The following is an 18,142-nucleotide window of genomic DNA, read 5'->3' on the forward strand; positions in this document are numbered from 1 at the left end:
TTATTGTCACAAATAGAATTACCCTTCCCAAGCCCTTCTGTTACTTTGCCAAATATCTTCAGCAAATTAATTAGACACAATTTTCTTTAACAAATCCAGACCAACTCTTTCGAATCAATCCACATTTTTTCACATGGCAAATGCCATATGGCACTTTATTTCCTCAAAGATGATACATAAATCCAATTTATTCTGTTGTTATGTCACCGAGTGCAACTATAAGATGCCATAGCAATGATGGATGTGCTGTAAAATGAATACTGATAGTTGTTGAGGGGAAAAAAAAGGCCTGGATATTTTGAAATGGGTTGTCGAGGATGATCACAGAACCTTTCCATGGACAAGTTCAAGATCCAATAATATTAACACAGCAGGTAATAGTTAATTCAATGTTTCATCTTCTTCTCATAAATAACTAAATTCAAGCCGGGCAACAGAGTTTGACAAAGATTTCAAAAGACTGGAATAATGGTATGGGAAGCACTGTCTTTGAGACTCTGAATAGGGTTCTTAGATTGTACAGGATGTGGTTTCGTAGCTGCACTCTGACACTGTTGTGGATGCACGCAGGCAAATCATCAGTTACCATTTGTTATGTCATCAAATCTCCACTTAAAAACAACAATACCTACCTCCCATGAAGGAATGAAAGAAGTGCACCACTCTTGAACCTGTTTTTCAGCTGAATGATTTCTAGCACAGTGCTGGAAACACATTTATTTTCAATTAATATGACACAGATAAACATATCATCCTACCTCTAGAATCACTGGTTTATAGTGGTAGAATAAATCAAATGCTATTTTTAATACTCATAATTATGATATTCTTAATGGTATTTCAAGGCTTATACTCCATGATTCTTTTGTTTACTAACATGGTTCTTATGAGTCTGGCTTAAAACGGTATTCATGGTTCTTTATAAGTTGCATGTATAATCCTGTTAATCTTGCTGTGTAAACTGTGACATCGTCGGTCTTAACCATAACTTGCTCCCAGTGATAACTGAAATACAACTGCACCATGTGTGAGTATCTAAACAAAACCTAACACCAAATTGCTCTTAATGTAGCAAAACTACCAAGTTGCCATTAATGACAAATTAGACACTAATTACTAAAGATATATGTTATTCTGTTTGTATTTGAACCTTGTATGCTTGTTACATGTTTAGTATACACTTATAAAATAAAAATATCATAAAATACAAAAGAAGTACTGAATTTCCACACTATTGCTCCCAAATAACTTTTCTGTTATTTGCTCACGGGATGTAGTGTCACTGACTAGGCCGCCGTTTATTACCCCTCCATGTTGCCCTTGAGAAGTTGATGGTGAGCTGCTTTCTTAACCTGCTGCAGTAAATTTGGTGTTGGTTTACCAGCAATGCCATTAAGGAATGAGTTCCAGGAATCTGACCAAGTGAAACAGAAGGCACTGCAACATGTTTCCAAGCCTAGATGTTGAGTGGCTTAGTGGGGATCATGCAGGTGCTAGTTTTTCCATATATCCCCTTGTCTTACTAGGTAGTGAAAATTGTGGGGGTGGAGGGTGCTGTCTAATGATTTTTGGTGAATTTCTGTATTCCATCTTGTGGGTAGTACACAATGCTGCTACTGACCTTTAGCAGTAAAGGGTGAACAGTAATGATAAAGTGCCAGTCAAGTGGGTTACTTTGTCCTGGATGATGTCAAGCATCTTGGGTGTTGCTGGAACTGGAGCTAAACAGGTAAGAGGGAAGTGTTCCATCACACTCCTGTCTTGTGCCTTGATGATGGATAAGCTTCGGGGAGTCAAGAAGTGAGTGATGCACTGCAGGATTCCTAGCTTCTGGCCTGCTCTTGCAGCCAATGTACTTAAATAGTTAGTCTACTTCAATTTCTGTCTAGTGGTAATCCCTGTCCTAGGATGTTGTTAGTGAGAAATTCAGTGATGGTAACAACATTGAATATTAAGGGGTGGAAATTATATTCTCTCTTCCTGGAACGGGTCATTGCCTGGCACTTGCTCAGTGCAAATGTTACTTGCCACTTTTCAGCCCACACCACAAGGTCTTGTTGCATTTCAACATGGACTATTTTAGTATTTGAGGAGGTGTGAATGGTGTTAAACATTGTGCAATCATCGGTGAACATCCTCATGTCAGACTTTATGATGGAAGGAAGGCTATTGATGAAGGAGCTGAAGGTGTTGGGCCACCCTGAGGAACTCCTAAACAGATGTCCCAGAGCTGAAATAATTGACCTTCAATAACCACAACCATCTTCCTCTGTGCCAGCTATGATTCCAAACAGTAGGCAGTTTACCCCATGATCCCAATTGACTTGAGTGTTGATAGGGCTTCTCAATGCTGCACTTGGTCAATTGTGGCCTTGATGTGAAGAGCAGTCACTGTCACCTCACCCCTAGAATTCAGCTTCTTTTGTCTGTATTTGAACCAGGGCTGTAATGAAGTCAGGAGCTGAGTGGCCCTGGGCGACAATGAGAAAGGTGTTGCTAAGCAGCTACCACTTGATAGCACTGTTGATAACATCTCCCATCACTGTATTGATTCTCAAGAGTAGACTGTGGTGTGGAGTGGGGGCAGTAGGGTAGCAATTGACTGGGATGGAATTGTCCTACTTTGTGTACTGGATATACCTGGGCAATTTCCTACATGGGAGGGTAGATGCCAGTGTTTTATCTGTACGGAACAGCTTGGCTATGGGCATTGCAAGCTCTAGAATATGTGTTTTCAGTATTATTGCAGACTGTTGCCAGTGTCCATTGCCTTTGTGGTACCCAGTGTCTCCAACTGCTCCTTGATAGCATGTGGACTTGAAGTGGATTGGCTGAAGACTGGCAGCTGCGATGCTGCGGTCCTCTGCAAGGAGTCTGAGATGGACCATCCACCTGGCAGTCTGGCAGAAGTTTGTCACAAATTCTTCAGGCTTATCTTTTACACTGATGTGCTTGGCTCTTCCATTATTGATGATAGGGCAATCTGTTGAACTCTCCTCCAGTGAGTTGTTTAATTGTCTACCACCATTCACAACTGGATGTGGCAGGAATGCAGAGCATAGATCTGATCTGCTGGGTGCGGGATAATTTGACTCTGTCTATCATTTGCTGCTTATTTGCTTTGGCAAGCAATTATTAGCTACCTATTTGGTAGCTTCACCAGGTTGATACTTAGCTTTTAGGTATGCCTAGTGCTGCTCCTGAAATGTCCTCCTGCACTCTCCATTGAACCAGACTTGATCCCCTGACTTCATAGAATTGGCACAGTAAGGATATGCTGGGCTGTGTGGTTGTAAATTGTGTCAGAGTGCAGTTCTGCAGCTCTTGATGACTCACAGCATCACATAGATGCCCAGCCTTGAGTTACTAGATCTGTTCAAAGCCTGTACCATTTAGCATGGTGATCGTGCCACACGACATGGAGGTGGGACTCCATCTCCAAAGGACTGTGCAGTGGTCACGCTGACCGAAACTGTCATGGACAGATGCATTCGTGGTGGGCAGACAAGTGTGTTTTTCCCTCTTGTTAGTTCCCTCAAATTTAGATGAACTGCTTCACAGATCTTCTGATGTCTGTCTTTGGCTGTATATGAAAAGACAAATTAATGTACATATTAGATAAATTAAACTCATCTGTTAGCATTTAACATTCCTCCAGTTGCAATGGCAATACGATACAATATCCTTTGATTGTCATGTGTACTCCATTGTAGGAGTAGAGTGAAAAACTTTTATAATGTCTTATTTTGACGACATCTTAGGTACAAGTACCTAGGTACTCTTCTTGGAGATAGCAGAGGAATGAAAGTAGTTGCTTAATCACAAAGTTGAAAGTAAGTTAAAAATAGGAAAATATTACGGAGTTAACATTACAGTGTTAGTAGAAACTGCAGGTGCTGGAGAATCTGAGATAACAAGGTGTAGAGCCGGATGAACACAGCAGGCCAAGCAGCATCAGAGGAACAGGAAGGCTAATGTTTCGGACCTAGACCCTTCTTCAAAAATGAAGCAAAGAAGCAAAATTTCAAGTAGGCATCAAGCTGGAGAATGCAAGCACCTCCATTACCTCGAAAGGGTTCTTTCTGAAGAAGGGCCGAGGCCTGAAACATCAGCTTTCCTGCTCCTCTGACGCGCTGGGCCAGTTGTGTTCATCCAGCTCTACACCTTGTTATTTAACATTACAGTGTTCTCAAGTAAGTTCTAAGGTAGGGATTGACCCCTCAATCAGTACATATTAGTAGCAAACTACTCCGAAGAAACCTGAAACAAATGATTTTAAAGCCTTTGTCAAATGCTATAACCCTTTAGGTATTGGTTAGAGAAAGGTTTTCATATTGAACTTCTGGTGTGTCTCTACTTTTGTCACTTGCTTGATCAAATTCTTTTCCACTTAATGACCAATTTTTACCAGAGAGTAGAAATCTTGCCTATGCCCAATGGCATTACTGATCCAAGGTAATCAGAATGAGAAGAAAGAAGCCTGTGGAGTGATAGTTTAACAGCAGGAACTTAATGATGCTCCAACCATATGTGCCTAAGAGCAAGGGCTGGAGCACTATCTTAAGGAAGGAACATTCAGGGTTATATGTCAGTTAATGACTGTATATCATGTTAGCATGACTTTTTTTAAAAATAAATTGTTAAAGTGTAAGATATCAATGTGTAGAGCTGGATGAACACAGCAGGCCAAGCAGCATCAGAAGAGCAGGAAAGCTGACGTTTTGGGCCTAGACCCTTCTCGGCAGAATCATTTCAGGAACTAGATATTCTCATTATGCTGATCAGAAGATGGTGGAATCAGGTGACAACAGGTAGAACTCAAGTATTACAGAGAAGAAACCAAAAACAGCCAGAACTGAAAAGCGAGCTACAATTGTGGAAAGTAACACTGTAACTGCAGAACAAAGGGAGAAACAGCAAAACGTCTTTCACTCACCAACAAGCAGCAATACAATGTGTGTGAGACTCCTGGCCACGTGGCAGTGTAGTCGGGAAGCAAAGAAGCAGAACTTCAAATGGGCATCAAGCTGGAGAATGTGAACATCTCCATTGCCTCGAAAGGGTTAATCTGAGCTAAGATGAAGTTTTGCCCACTCTGATATATATAACCCAGCCATTGATGAAATAGGAACCTGCTTGAGCAAACAGCAGTCTGGCATTGTCTCCTGATGGAGACATACTTGTCCCACTACCTTGTATTATCCAAATCATCTTGAAAGGTTAGTAAGAATTGTTTACAAAGACTGAGAGGAGAATAAAAGACTTAATCACAGAAGAGCAACAGAACATGATAATTTCATAAGATATGAACAGCCTAACCAGATGACATAAAAAGCAAACAAACCATCAGATACTGATTTGCTCACCTCGAATCATTTTAAAAGACAAAAGGCATGAACATTTGATTTTGTTCAAAAAGGCAGGAAACATCCCACAAAGGAAACATCCAGCTATGACAAAAGTGTGTGACATCAGTATAAACTTGGGTTATTCCCACAGGATGTAGAGGATCTATTAAGTTCAAGTTCAATAATTGTGCAGGCATTATTTTACTTTCTGATGAGGTAACAGTGTTGTATTCTCTCTCATGGTTAGTATTTCATTATATTAATACTATATCACATCATGTGACCTGAGGGTCTATAAATCTCATACTCCATCTTATGCGAGGATCACTTGAAGCATGACATCCTACTAAAGTATGCTGATCAATATTGTTCTTTTGTAACCTATTGGCTTAATATCAGATCAGACACTTGGGTGCCTGACAAATGTAATGTTTCTGTATAATAATTAGCTGTAATAAACATTGGTCGGATTCTTCAATGTCTTGATATTCATGCCCAGTTTCTTAGATTAAGGAAGGTATCATAGACACTGTTGCTTCAGGTAAACTATTCTGCAGAGTCAAAATCTCATCATGGTTAGCTGAGAGATTTCATCAAGATCTTGTGGTAGATATCGGTAAAACTAATTAAAGACCAAATGGACAAAAACTTTGGAGATCAGTGAAATTGGAATATCAACAATATTAGTTTCAGTGAGTACAGTGGCTGTATTAACCAGCCAGAAAACAGAACTAATTTCTTTCCAATTAGAATGCAAGTTTTGTCAACATACAATAAAATTCTAATGGTGTTTTACTTAAAAATAGAAAAACCTAAGTTACAAATATAAACAACACTAAAGGCTACTCTAAGCACAGTGAACACTCTACATCCCTCTCTCAAAATAAACAAAATGTTGTAAATTGATTTCAAAAAGAAATGCTAGTTAATTGGTCATAAAGTGTTCTTCGTAGGAAATGTAGCAAAAAGGCACTGAAATGTAGTTTGCTACATAAGGAAGACTTATTAGTTGATCCCACCATTTTCTTTCTACAAATTTGTGTGAAGATAAAATGTGTGATGTCATCACTCCTTTTTGGGTGTGAATGCCGCCCATAGGAAAAACCTGCTCCTACAAACCTGAGATTCTTAAACTACAAGCCTAAAGGACAGGCCAGTGCTCATCCCTGCATCAAGATTAAACTGGGTAAAGTATTGATTGACATAAACAGGCTCTGTCAAACTTGCTTTGGATAGATCTCAAATTTCCTCTAGGAATGCCCTATGTATCTCATCCAATGCAGTTATGTCTTCAAATGCAGCTATTTGATTTACAAGAGATGTGTGATCTACTGTATAGAGCTCTATGTGTGCACCTATAAGTCATTTCACTCTTCTGGAGCTGCTTCTGGCTTCTGCATATCCTTTAGACCTGACCAAATTTAATATAGATATAATATTCTCCAGTTATATCTGGACCTTGTTTTTGTTTATGAGGCTGTTTTTATTCAGCAGCACTGACAGTGATTCTTTGACTCTGATGTTTTGACTAGTGTTGCTTTGACTTGCATTATCTGCTTCCTGTGTTTGTACCTTATGAAGTTAGTAGACTTGTTGATCCCTCTGCTCTAAAGTTGTTCTCCTCCCAGGATTTGTTTGTGACTCTTCCTGGGCTCTGCTTCTAAAACATTTCAGACAGCCTTCTTCAAAGTTAGATCTTCTTTGGACCATGATAGATCTGACAAAGACTGATCAAAGAGTCCTACAGTTCTGTCTCTTATGAATTCAGGACATAAAGCTTCATATTCACAGGATTCAACTAATCTGTAGAGGCCATTAATTAAATTGATGATGGATTCTTGTAAAAGTTGTTGCCTTTTTAAAATTGTTTAGATTTTTAGCTATATTCTGTAGCTATATTCTTCCAACCAAGTTTTGAAAAATTGAATTTAAATGTTTCAAAACCTGCAAATTCTTTTAGATACTTGAAAAAAAATTGAATATAATTTTCCTAGATTTTGGAATCAAAATGGACAATTCTTGTCATTTTTGCTTCTTCTTGGGAAATTCCCTGCTTTTTGAAATAAAATCAAGGGCTAATGCCTATTTCTTTTTGTCTTGGAATGATTCAAGCCTCTTTTCCCAACAAAATAGCACATTTATGCACGTTGCACAACAACATTTATTTTGACATTAAGTTTTTCTTGTATCTGAAAGTCTTTACTGGTCTTGATCTTCTCCAGCAGTGAACTTCTAATATTTGAATTTGTTTCTGATATTCCCAGCAGTAATACAATTTTGGTAATGGCCCTGTTTAACTTAAACAAAAAAGACATAGTTGGGGTGAGATGAGGAACAATGATTTAACAACATGGGACTAAAAGATCATGAGTTAATTATGATGTACTATTACATGACTACAAGAGACTTGAAGAGAGATTTTATGGAGGTGACACTGGGAGCTTGTGTACATCGATGACTGTATATAATGTTAATCTGTAAGTAAAAGATTTCTGTTAAAACGTTTCTAGACTATTGCAGAATCACTTAAAACATCCCCATCTGGTTCACTGATGTCTCTTTGGAAAAGGAATCTGTTGTCCTTACATGATTTGGCGTTCATGTGACTCTGCATCCACAGCAATGTGTTAATTGCCCTCTGAAATGGTCCTAGCAAGTCACTCTGAAAGGACAGTTAGGGATGGCCAATAAATAGTAAGCCAGCCAGTGACACCCACATCCCATGAACAAACAATAACAATCAAACTGCCAAGAGAATGAACCATATCCTATCAATCATTGCAGTTCCACCCTATTCCAGTAACACCATTCTCCATGCACACCCTTGTTTTTCTTCTTTCTCCACTGACTGCCTGGCCCAAGAGTGCTATTGGCATGTGAGTCATGGAACAAAATCAGACACTCAAACATAGGGATGAGTTTAAAGAAACAAAAAAATTGACCTGAAAAATCACAGCTCCTACCATGAACTTGGATTAATTTAAAACCTTTTCGCTCTTAATCAGAGGTTTTCAATAAACAGCCCAAGGAGAAAACTAATAACATATTGCTGTTGACTTTCAACAATCCATAAATATCAATGGCAGTGAAATTTATGAAGCTCTTTTACCAAATTTTAATATTATTACCTTTGCTATGTGTCTATATTTAACACTTTAATATCTTATGTATATCATTGTCCACTTTTATTCACTACTTAGGTATAATTGTTACTGTTCAACAATTAGAGTGAAAAATGTGTTTGATATTTAAACAAAGCAATGAAAAGAATTGTCATCAGGATATAGCATTTAATTTAAATCCTTGCAAGTGTGTAACTTAAATCTGTTAGATTTGACAATTTCTGTTCCATGTAGGGAAATAACTGAGCTTCATCAATTTCTATGCCACCAAGTTCTTCGTAAAAGCAAATTGCTTCATTTAAAAACAACTTGAGTGTTTTTTCAGCTGTGGTGTATTCCAGTGATCCAAGGTAACCTTGTGTCCCCTTTGTCTTGTAGTCTGCCACTTTAATCAACCAAAATGGCCCATAATCGTGGAATATAAGCTTCAGACTGCTAACAGCCAGTACAAAAGAGATGAAATTTAGACATATGCTGTTTTACTTCATTAGCACAGGTAAGCCTAATGTCATTTATTACGTTTAGTAATAAACAGGAAGTCAAAAGCAAATCTAATGTCCTCATAGCTACTTAAGGGCTGAGTTAGGTTAGGTTAAGGATACTTTTGGTTTGTAGGAGATAAGCTGGTAGCAGACATTCAGTCCACTCCCTGATGGCTCCACTCATACATGTAAATGCTCCGCAATCAGCTGCAAACAACTGCAGACCGATAAACATTTAGACCTATGAAATCCAGGTTAAAGTTATTCATTCCTGTGAAGTAAATTGGAGGACGTGGTCCCTTGCATTGATTTTCAATAACAGTTGAGTCATCTTATTATACAGTGGAGCCCGGACAAAGCTAGAATTATGTACAAGTGGGAAATTGAATGAGATATGAAAGTACATTTTCCTAGACAGAAACATTTTATAGTTTCTATAAATGTAAGAAATACTACAGTTTTTTGTGGATGATTGAGCAGGGAGAACGGAGCAGGCATCATATTTAAATGGATGGGATTTGACAGTGAAGCCAGTTTCCCATTTAGTGGCTTGGTGAACTGTGGAACTTATTTGTGTAGTTTTATAAGTGAAACTGAGCATTGACTGAACACAGTCTTCACACTACACAGTGCACATTTAATATTTCAAGTCAGTGTGTAGTTTTACAGTTTAGCATATGAATATAATAGTTTCTTGCAATTCTAACATATTTTTGTCTATTGTCAAGTCCTCTTTAAAAACATATGCTTGATTGTGCCCTGGAAGAGGATTTAAATAAATATGATCCTCTATTTCATATTTATAAATGGAACAATCAGTAATAGATAAACTGACAGGAACAATCATTCTAATCATTTTTATTGGAAACTTGAATTTTACTTAAATTGTTTGCTATCATCTTTCATCGAAGCAACAGAAATACGGTGCTCATGTTTGACACTTTTTCATTCAAGGAACAGACTTGGGATTTAGAAATTGGTGGTAGAGATGGAATCAGATGCATTCTGATATCAAAACAACTTGTTTGATTAGTCGTCATGGCGATAATACAATGAATCTTATCAAGGTGGAAGCCAGGTTGATCCTTCCATTCATCTAAATGCAAGAAGAGAATACTCTGTGGCACTATAACAGAGAAGTACTTCCTGGAACGAGGTAGATGGTGATTGCCAAGCCCAGAACAAAGTTCTGTCCATACTATCCAAATATTGAATTAGTGTTCTGAAGTAAAAATAGAATATACTCATCCAATCAATGCATCATAAACTTTAATCATTTCAATACATCCATGTATCATGATTTTTTTCTTAATACAAGCTAGGAAATTTGTGGAGGCAAATGTGAACCTATGTATCTGCTTACACTTGCCAGTGTAAATTGGAGCACATCAGTCAACTTTATATCATATGAGTCAAGTTAGGAGACCTTGCAGCACCGACAACTTGCTTCAGGCTATAAATATAAAGCGTTGATCTCAGCTCTTGTTTGAATCCCTCCAGTGGTTGACTTTTTTACTGCAATTTTGTTCTGGTGACCATTCGCGTTGGTGTCAAATCAAAAGGGTAAACTGGGGGTTTACGTTAACAGTGCGGAGTTGGCGTGAAAGTCAAAATTTCCCCCTTTGGCTCCAAAGTCAAATTTACAACTTCAGTACAATTTTCTTTTGGCTGTTTGCACAGTAAATGTGACAAACTGATAACTTTCTGTTAACTGGTTCTTTCCAGTTGAAGTTGCTTTTGCTGATATTTACTAAATGACTGAGTCATTGTCAGCCCTTACTTTGAGGTGGATTAAAATAATAGCACTGCTGTAAGTGCTGTATATCTCACAGAGTGAACAACATTTCTTAAACTTAGCGCATTTAGTGCTGAGACAACATGCTGAAAGGTAGCACAAGCTGTGTAGGATTCTGACAGTACATGGCATTGTACCAAAGCAGAGCCTACATTCATCATTAGTGGTTCAGTATCATGGACCTAAAATCAAAGTGATTCTGAAGGGGCATTTGGAACTAAATTGGCTTCAGATTTGATTTGGAATATACACCTACATCAGTGGGATAGTTTCATTCAGCAATTTGGGAGGGCAGTGGAAGCAGGGATTATCAATGATTTCAAAAGGAGGGAAATAAACTGATAGAACATTGGAGATAGAGCAGGGGAATAGGATTGCTAAGGTTGCTGTACAGTGAGCCAGTATAGATCCAATGGCCTGAATGGTCTCTATCTGTACCATTATGTCTCTTTGCCTCTATGACATGAATGTAGACTAAAATGCGTGAGACATACTGGTTAACAGTCTTAACTGGATAAAATCTTAATTGAGCAATAAACTTATTGTTGCTTTTGGAATGTTGCTTGGGTAGAACTGGGTACACTTCCCCGTAGAACCATCACGGTACTCCAAAGGTACTTCATTGAGCAAAGTGGTTTTGATATCTTTTGAGATATTACATGGTCATGTATAATTGTAAGTGTTTACTTCCATAAAATTAGTTATAATAATGATCCTATAATTTATGCTGTAACAAGTGATTAAATGAAAACTTTAATACTGTGAAATTATGTAAATGAGTTTAATCCCTTGCTACTTTATCTGATAAAATCAGAAATGAACAGAAGACAAATGTTAATTAGATGATAAGATGTTTGATTTCTGCTGCACTATCTGTAGGTAAGTGGGTGAGATTTTAGTTAGCTCACTCACACATTAAGTTTCTTTGCCATGTATTAGAGGGCAGCACATGTGTTGGATTTGCATGTAGTGGATGAAAGTATGTTATAATGTTTAGCTAAAAATATTTCTTGTAAAAGCTTGCAAAGTTAAAGAATAGATTGTGTTTGATGAACTTGAAATACAATTCCCTTCTCTTACTTGATGGTACAACCTTTTAACTATTATCAGCACTGACTGCTTGTGTTGGTGTAATGGGGTAAGATTCCCTGTACGCATTAGGTGTAACCAAGTGATAAACCTACTCTTTACAAACATGAGTGCAGTTTTGTTGCAGTCTTTTAATATACATGCTTCAACTGAAGTATAGAGTTGCCAGCCTTTGTAATGTTGAAAAGGTGCGAGGGACAGATTAGGACAGAGCATTGAAACATAGCTGCAACTGTGATTCTAGTGGGAAAATTTGTTAAAAACCCTTAATAATTAAAAAAAAGCCTTCACTTCATGCAGAAATGGACATAATCAGTACATCCGGATTTTACACTTATCTGTCTTCGAAGGCTAACTGTACAGAGGTCCCTGAAATCAGTGAATGGAGACATTAGTTTTGTGGCTAGTTCTCCCTCCCACACCAGCTGCAGGTAAGGCCTTGCAGGTGGCAGAGGCCTTGAAAAGTTTAAAATTTCTTATCTGCCCAGCGCCTACATACAACTTTGAAATTTCCAGATACAGAACCCGTTCAAAAGCAAACGAGCAGAAACAATTGAATGAGGGTTGTGGGTAACAAGGAGTAAGATGCTGGCATGAAGAACTAGTCTGGGGTTTTACAGAATGCAACAAAATAGTGAACATTGTGTTTACTGATGAAAGAACACAATATTGCCACAATACCTTGTGTAAATCAAAATGGGAAACAGATGCTTCGTCAATGCATGAATTTCAGTGATGACAGGACGGCAGTGGTGCATCACACATCTTGTTAGTCACATAGCAGCTGTTTCCTGATTCCTGTGCTGTACAGAATTGTAAGTGAAATAAAATGAGATCAATTAAAACTCCAGCTCAGGGGGACTAAATAGCTACAGTAAAGGTCAAAAACATGGCCTTTTGCACGTGCAGACTAGAGTTTAAACTGGCAAAGAAACAGATATTAAACTTCTTTCACTAAACAGTGTAAAAAATATCACAAGGGAGCAAGTAACTAAGTTGATGGCAGTCGTTTTATCTAGCCCTGAGTAAATATGTGTCTACAGTACAGAATTACCCCTATCAATCAGTTATAACACTGTGTAGTCCAACTGGAATATGTAGGTAATAAAACTGTCACAAGATACAGGATTTGTGCAGAAGAAGATTCTCAGTTGAGGCAGCAGTGAAGGCCATGCTAAAACTTGCAATCCCTTTCTGGAACTGAGAGCAGGACAAAAAGAGATTGAAAAAAAATCTGTAAGAAAAAGCAATTTCTTCTTGTCAAAGATAGCATTTTTGATAATATTGGGGAAGAACAGTTCAAGTCATGGATGTGTAGCAACAAGACAAGTGTATTTCTTCTGGTCAAGTTTTTAATTTGATTAATAATATTGATCAAAGGAATTGATGGAAAAAAATGCCTGGCCCATACACATAGCAAACTGAATTATGTTGCAAATTTTACATGTGCATGCACTTTTTGTTTGCAATGCGTGGCTTCCTGCTGTCATATTTCTGTCACATGCTGTGATGTTTGCACCTATAACAGTGAAGCTATTGTCACTGACTGGAAAGGAGGTACTCATGGAGTCACTGTGGTGGGAGGGCAAATGTATCCTAAGTGAGAGCAGCAGGCTCATGCTCCATTGAGGCACTGCAGCTCCCAAAACTGTGCCTCTGTAAATCCAGCAGTCTGCTTGAGCACATATTGCTGGACTGCTGTGAAACTCCGCAAACCCCTTCAGAGCATTGGCATCTGCAGCCATGATGGCAGCACTTTGAGCCTCCATGGTGTACTACTATTCTTGTATTACCTAAATCAAATACAAATGAGGTACATTGGTGCAGCAGAGGGCCGGCGCAGAGTGGGCTGGAGGCTTGGAATGGAGCGGGACAGTTGTTGGTCTGGGGCCTGGCATGTGCAGTCAGACTACTGAGTTGCTGCAGTGCTGCTGCAATGTAATGTCTACTTGAAATTCTTTTCCAGACTGTAGTGTCAATCCTTGAACTATGTTATAACCATATATTTCTAACTTATTTCTTAGGCACTGTAAGTAATGCTACTACTTCTGCTTTTATTCTGTTTGTACCCAAGATTTGTACCTAGGTACTTGAACCTAAGATGGCACTATTAGAAGCAGCCATTGTAAAGACTTTTCACTGTACTCCTATACTTCTGTACTGGACTGCACGCGGCAATAAAGGGTATTCTATTCTGTTATTTTCTATTCTACTCTATTTTAGGTACATGGATTACTTATGACCATAAGACACAGGAGCAGAAGAAGGCTAGGAGATAACAAGGTGCAGAGCTGGATGAACACGGCAGGCCAAGCAGCATCTTAGGAGCAGGACTACTGTGTTCATCCAGCTCTACACCTTGTTATCTCGGACTCTCCAGCATCTGCAGTGCCCACTATCTCTGAGCAGAAGAAGGCTGTTCAGCCATTGAGATCATGGCTGATGCGATAATTCTCAACTCCATTTTCCTGGCATCCCCCGTAACCCTTGATTTCCAAACTGATTGACAATCTGCCTACCTCAGTCTTTTTTATACATGCTGACCCAGGTCCACTATAGTTTAGCATTCCACAAATTGACAACCCTCTGAGAGAAAACATTTCTCCTCATCTCTGTCTTAAACAAGTGACCCTTATTCTGTGATTACGCCCTTTGATCCAAGACTTGCTCACAAGGGAAAACAACCTTTTCACATTTACCTTGTCAATCTTAATTACTTGAAGATCCATGATAAGTTTATACAGTTTATACAATATATACAGAACAGGGCTACGGTCTCCAGTCACAATCTATGCCTCAAGTACTATAGTACAGAGAGCTTGTGATATGTGATCACGTGGCAACATTTAAGTACTTCATTCATTTGTTAAAAATGATTTCTTAAAAAGACTCCACTCCAAAGGCAATAACACCACTACCTCCTTTCTCTCCCCAAAGATAGCTTTTGTACAATACAAACAGAGTACTGTTTGGCATAAGCAAAAGTAGTTATACAGAGATAGGAATTATGCAAATGACAAGTGAGTAATTCTAAGAGTCCAAATGTCACTTCAACAGTTTAACAATTGTTACAGATCTTGATATAGTGCAAACTTCCAAAAGTGTGAATTTCACCCTTGGTTGTTCTTTGTTTGCAGATGTGTTGTTCATATATTTAACGCTATCATGGAGTTCTATCACACTGTTATCATCTGTATAGTACAAAATTGGCACATACTTCCCTTAGTTGGCACCATGATCAGAGGTTAGAACTGCAAAGTACAGTGGGCATTTTGAAATAGTAATTTCAAAATGTTTTCTTTAAAAGAGGCCTGCTACAGAGACAAAATAACTGCAGGCATCAATTGAGGAGAGTTTTGTGTGGAACACCTAAAAGTGTTAAAGAAACTCCAACCAATTCACACTGACTGTGACCTCTTGTCACTATAAAATTAATTACATGCTGATGATCTCCCTGGTCAACAATGAGCAATCCTCTGCATGTTATATTCCAGAAGGTTGGCACATTTTAATGTTTTTCCCTTGGCAGAATATATAGTGCAAAGTTTTTTTTTAAAAAAATAGCCAGTTTCAACATTGCTGGTGTGTACCATTGGGACTGAACACTCTCAAGTGTACCAGTCTGGGAGTGAGCATTAGCATGCTGTGAAGGTCACAGGCAAACATCTAAACCCTAGTTACCCCAGTACAACAGGTAAGGACATTCTCTCACTCTGAATGCTACAAACCAAAGAAAAGAAAATGGGATAACAAAAAGGACTCTCACTCACTCTGAATGTTGGAATTGAATCATAGTCAATGAGAATCAGAACCCCAACGCCAGTAAAACTAGAGATCATGGAGGTGACATCAAGGCTGCTGGTAACTTCCAATGCAGTGGCTACAACATTCAACTTCCTGATGTTTGCAAACAATTCAGAAGCTGATATCTACATTTTTAAAAACTTTTTATTCTTTCAGACTCATCTCTTATTTTTAACCTTTGTCTTATGTGTTTCATGACTAATTGTTCTTCTCTTTAATTAATGAACTTAGTTTTTGTAACCCAAGAAAGTCTGGTTAATTGGCTCATTTTAGAGGATGAATTCATTTGGATCTGGCAGAAAGCTTGTGACAATGGAAGGGATTGTTTCTAAATTGATCTTGTTGCAACCAACTGAGGGGGTGCATGAATAAAAAAGGGGAGCTGGTTTGTAGCTCCTTACCTGGAAGCTTAAATCATTTGAGCTATCCCATCTAGAACCATAACAAATTGGGGAAATTTGCCTAGGGTATGGATATAACTTTGACTTCTGTTCCTCCTCAGATTTTCTCCATTAGGTATCATGACTTTACAAGACCTGGGCTTATTGCACATTTTCGTAACTTCTGTGATTAGCTATTTTCATATTATTGGGTGTATGATTCTGTCCATTTGTCTGACTTGTGGCGAGGCCACTCTGCACCTGCATGATAGATATGTATCATCTTCATTCTTCCTTGTTTGTCAAGAAGTACACTCTCAAACTTGGAGAATTTAGATAGGTGCTGGTTTGGCAAAACCCATTCTCATTTATCTTCTGAACCTTATCTCTGCTGCTGATGAAAGCAATATATCTAGAGCTGTCATTCTGAGTGTAACACGACAATGTAAAAACAAAAGCAAAGTCGCTGGAAAAGCTCAGCAGGTCTGGCAGCATCTGTGATGGCCTAGTGGTATTATCACTGGAGTGCGAATCCTGATACCCAGACGACGTTCTGGGGACCTGGGTTTGAATCTTGCCATGGATAAAAATCTGGAATTAAGAGTCTAACGATGACTTTTGTTGATTGTAGGAAAACCCATCTGGTTCACTAATGTTCTTGAAGGAAGGAAAGTGCCATCTTTACCTGGTCTGGCCGACATGTGACTCCAGACCCACAGCAATGTGGTTGACTCTTAACTGCCTGCTGGGCAATTAGGGGTGGGCAATAAATGATGCCTAGCCAGTGACATCCTCATCCTGTGAAGGAATAAAAAAAGCTGTCAATTTCCAGTGGATTCACATATCTTTGTTTCACCAGTGAGTAATTTTGAATAACTGCTTCCTTCTGTTTTCATAGAGTTGTTTAAAAAGCCTGTTATGATGATATTGCTTACTTTACTCCTGAAAGCAAATAACAAGTTCACAACACAATTGTTTCTAAGGTGGCACCTTCAGCACCTTTCTGGGACCTTGGGTGATTCAGGACAGATTCAGCATGACATTGAACATCGAGGGAATCTGAGAAAATTACACGAAAAGTCAAGCAAAGCCTCGTGCCTTCTCCTCTAACATTTCATCCCCTTACTAATCATGAACCTCTCTGCCTGAGTTCTAACTTCACTCAATGACTTGGTCTCCAGAGCCCTCTGCGGCCATGAGTTCCACAGACGCACCACCCTCTGGCTGAAGAAATTCCTCGCCATTCCCTTTCTCACAGCTGGCAATGTCTCTATCAAATGTCTCACAGTCAGTATATCTTTAAGAGATTCAGTACATCAGTCACCTTTAAGAGACATGCTTTTGATATTATCATTGTATCCTGGTTTACGACCAGTGGATGTTAAGGTCTCAGACATCTCACTGGAATCACTGAAAGCCTGACACGTTGCAAGTTACATGCTATTCAATTGTAACTGAATATCTTAATGCTGCCCACCCTGATGTACCTTTATATACTTTTAATATATATTTTTAAATATATTTTAGGGACCTGTAATATATGAGGTATCTTTCCATTACTATATTACTTGCATCCTACTTTATAATGTTACGAGGAATAGCATAATCATTGCCACATCAGGAAAAAGCTACCCTGCCAGAGGCAAAACCTACCTTAGTGCCATGGTGTTGGAAAGACATGAGTTATTCACCCTCTTTCTTCTCTTCTAATCCCCCAACCTCACCTTCCACCGCATGCTCCTATGCTGCCCTGTGGTCCCCACAAAATTCAAAGCTCACCGTGTGCAAATCATACTTCGATGTTACACTCTGTGGTATGTGTATTCCCAGTATCAGATGCAAGTTTCAGTTTAAGTGATATATTTATTCCTCCTCCGTCGACTCTTCCAGTAGGGACCTGGGACCTAGAGGTCCTGGTGGACAAGAAGGTGCTGAGGAAGGATATTGTCTTCCCCCAAGGCTGGCACAGGAGACCATGGCAACAGACCATGACCTGCTCTGGGGTTGTCACCCGAATCAGTGCGGTATCCATGGTCCAGAAAAGTGTCCAGCAATCCAGAAAGAAAGTCAATGACCTCCTCTTCCCGTGAGGGTAATTGTAATCATCTTCTCTCTATTATCT

The sequence above is a fragment of the Stegostoma tigrinum genome, chromosome 9, assembly GCF_030684315.1.
Source record: "Stegostoma tigrinum isolate sSteTig4 chromosome 9, sSteTig4.hap1, whole genome shotgun sequence".
Lineage (NCBI taxonomy): Eukaryota > Metazoa > Chordata > Chondrichthyes > Orectolobiformes > Stegostomatidae > Stegostoma > Stegostoma tigrinum.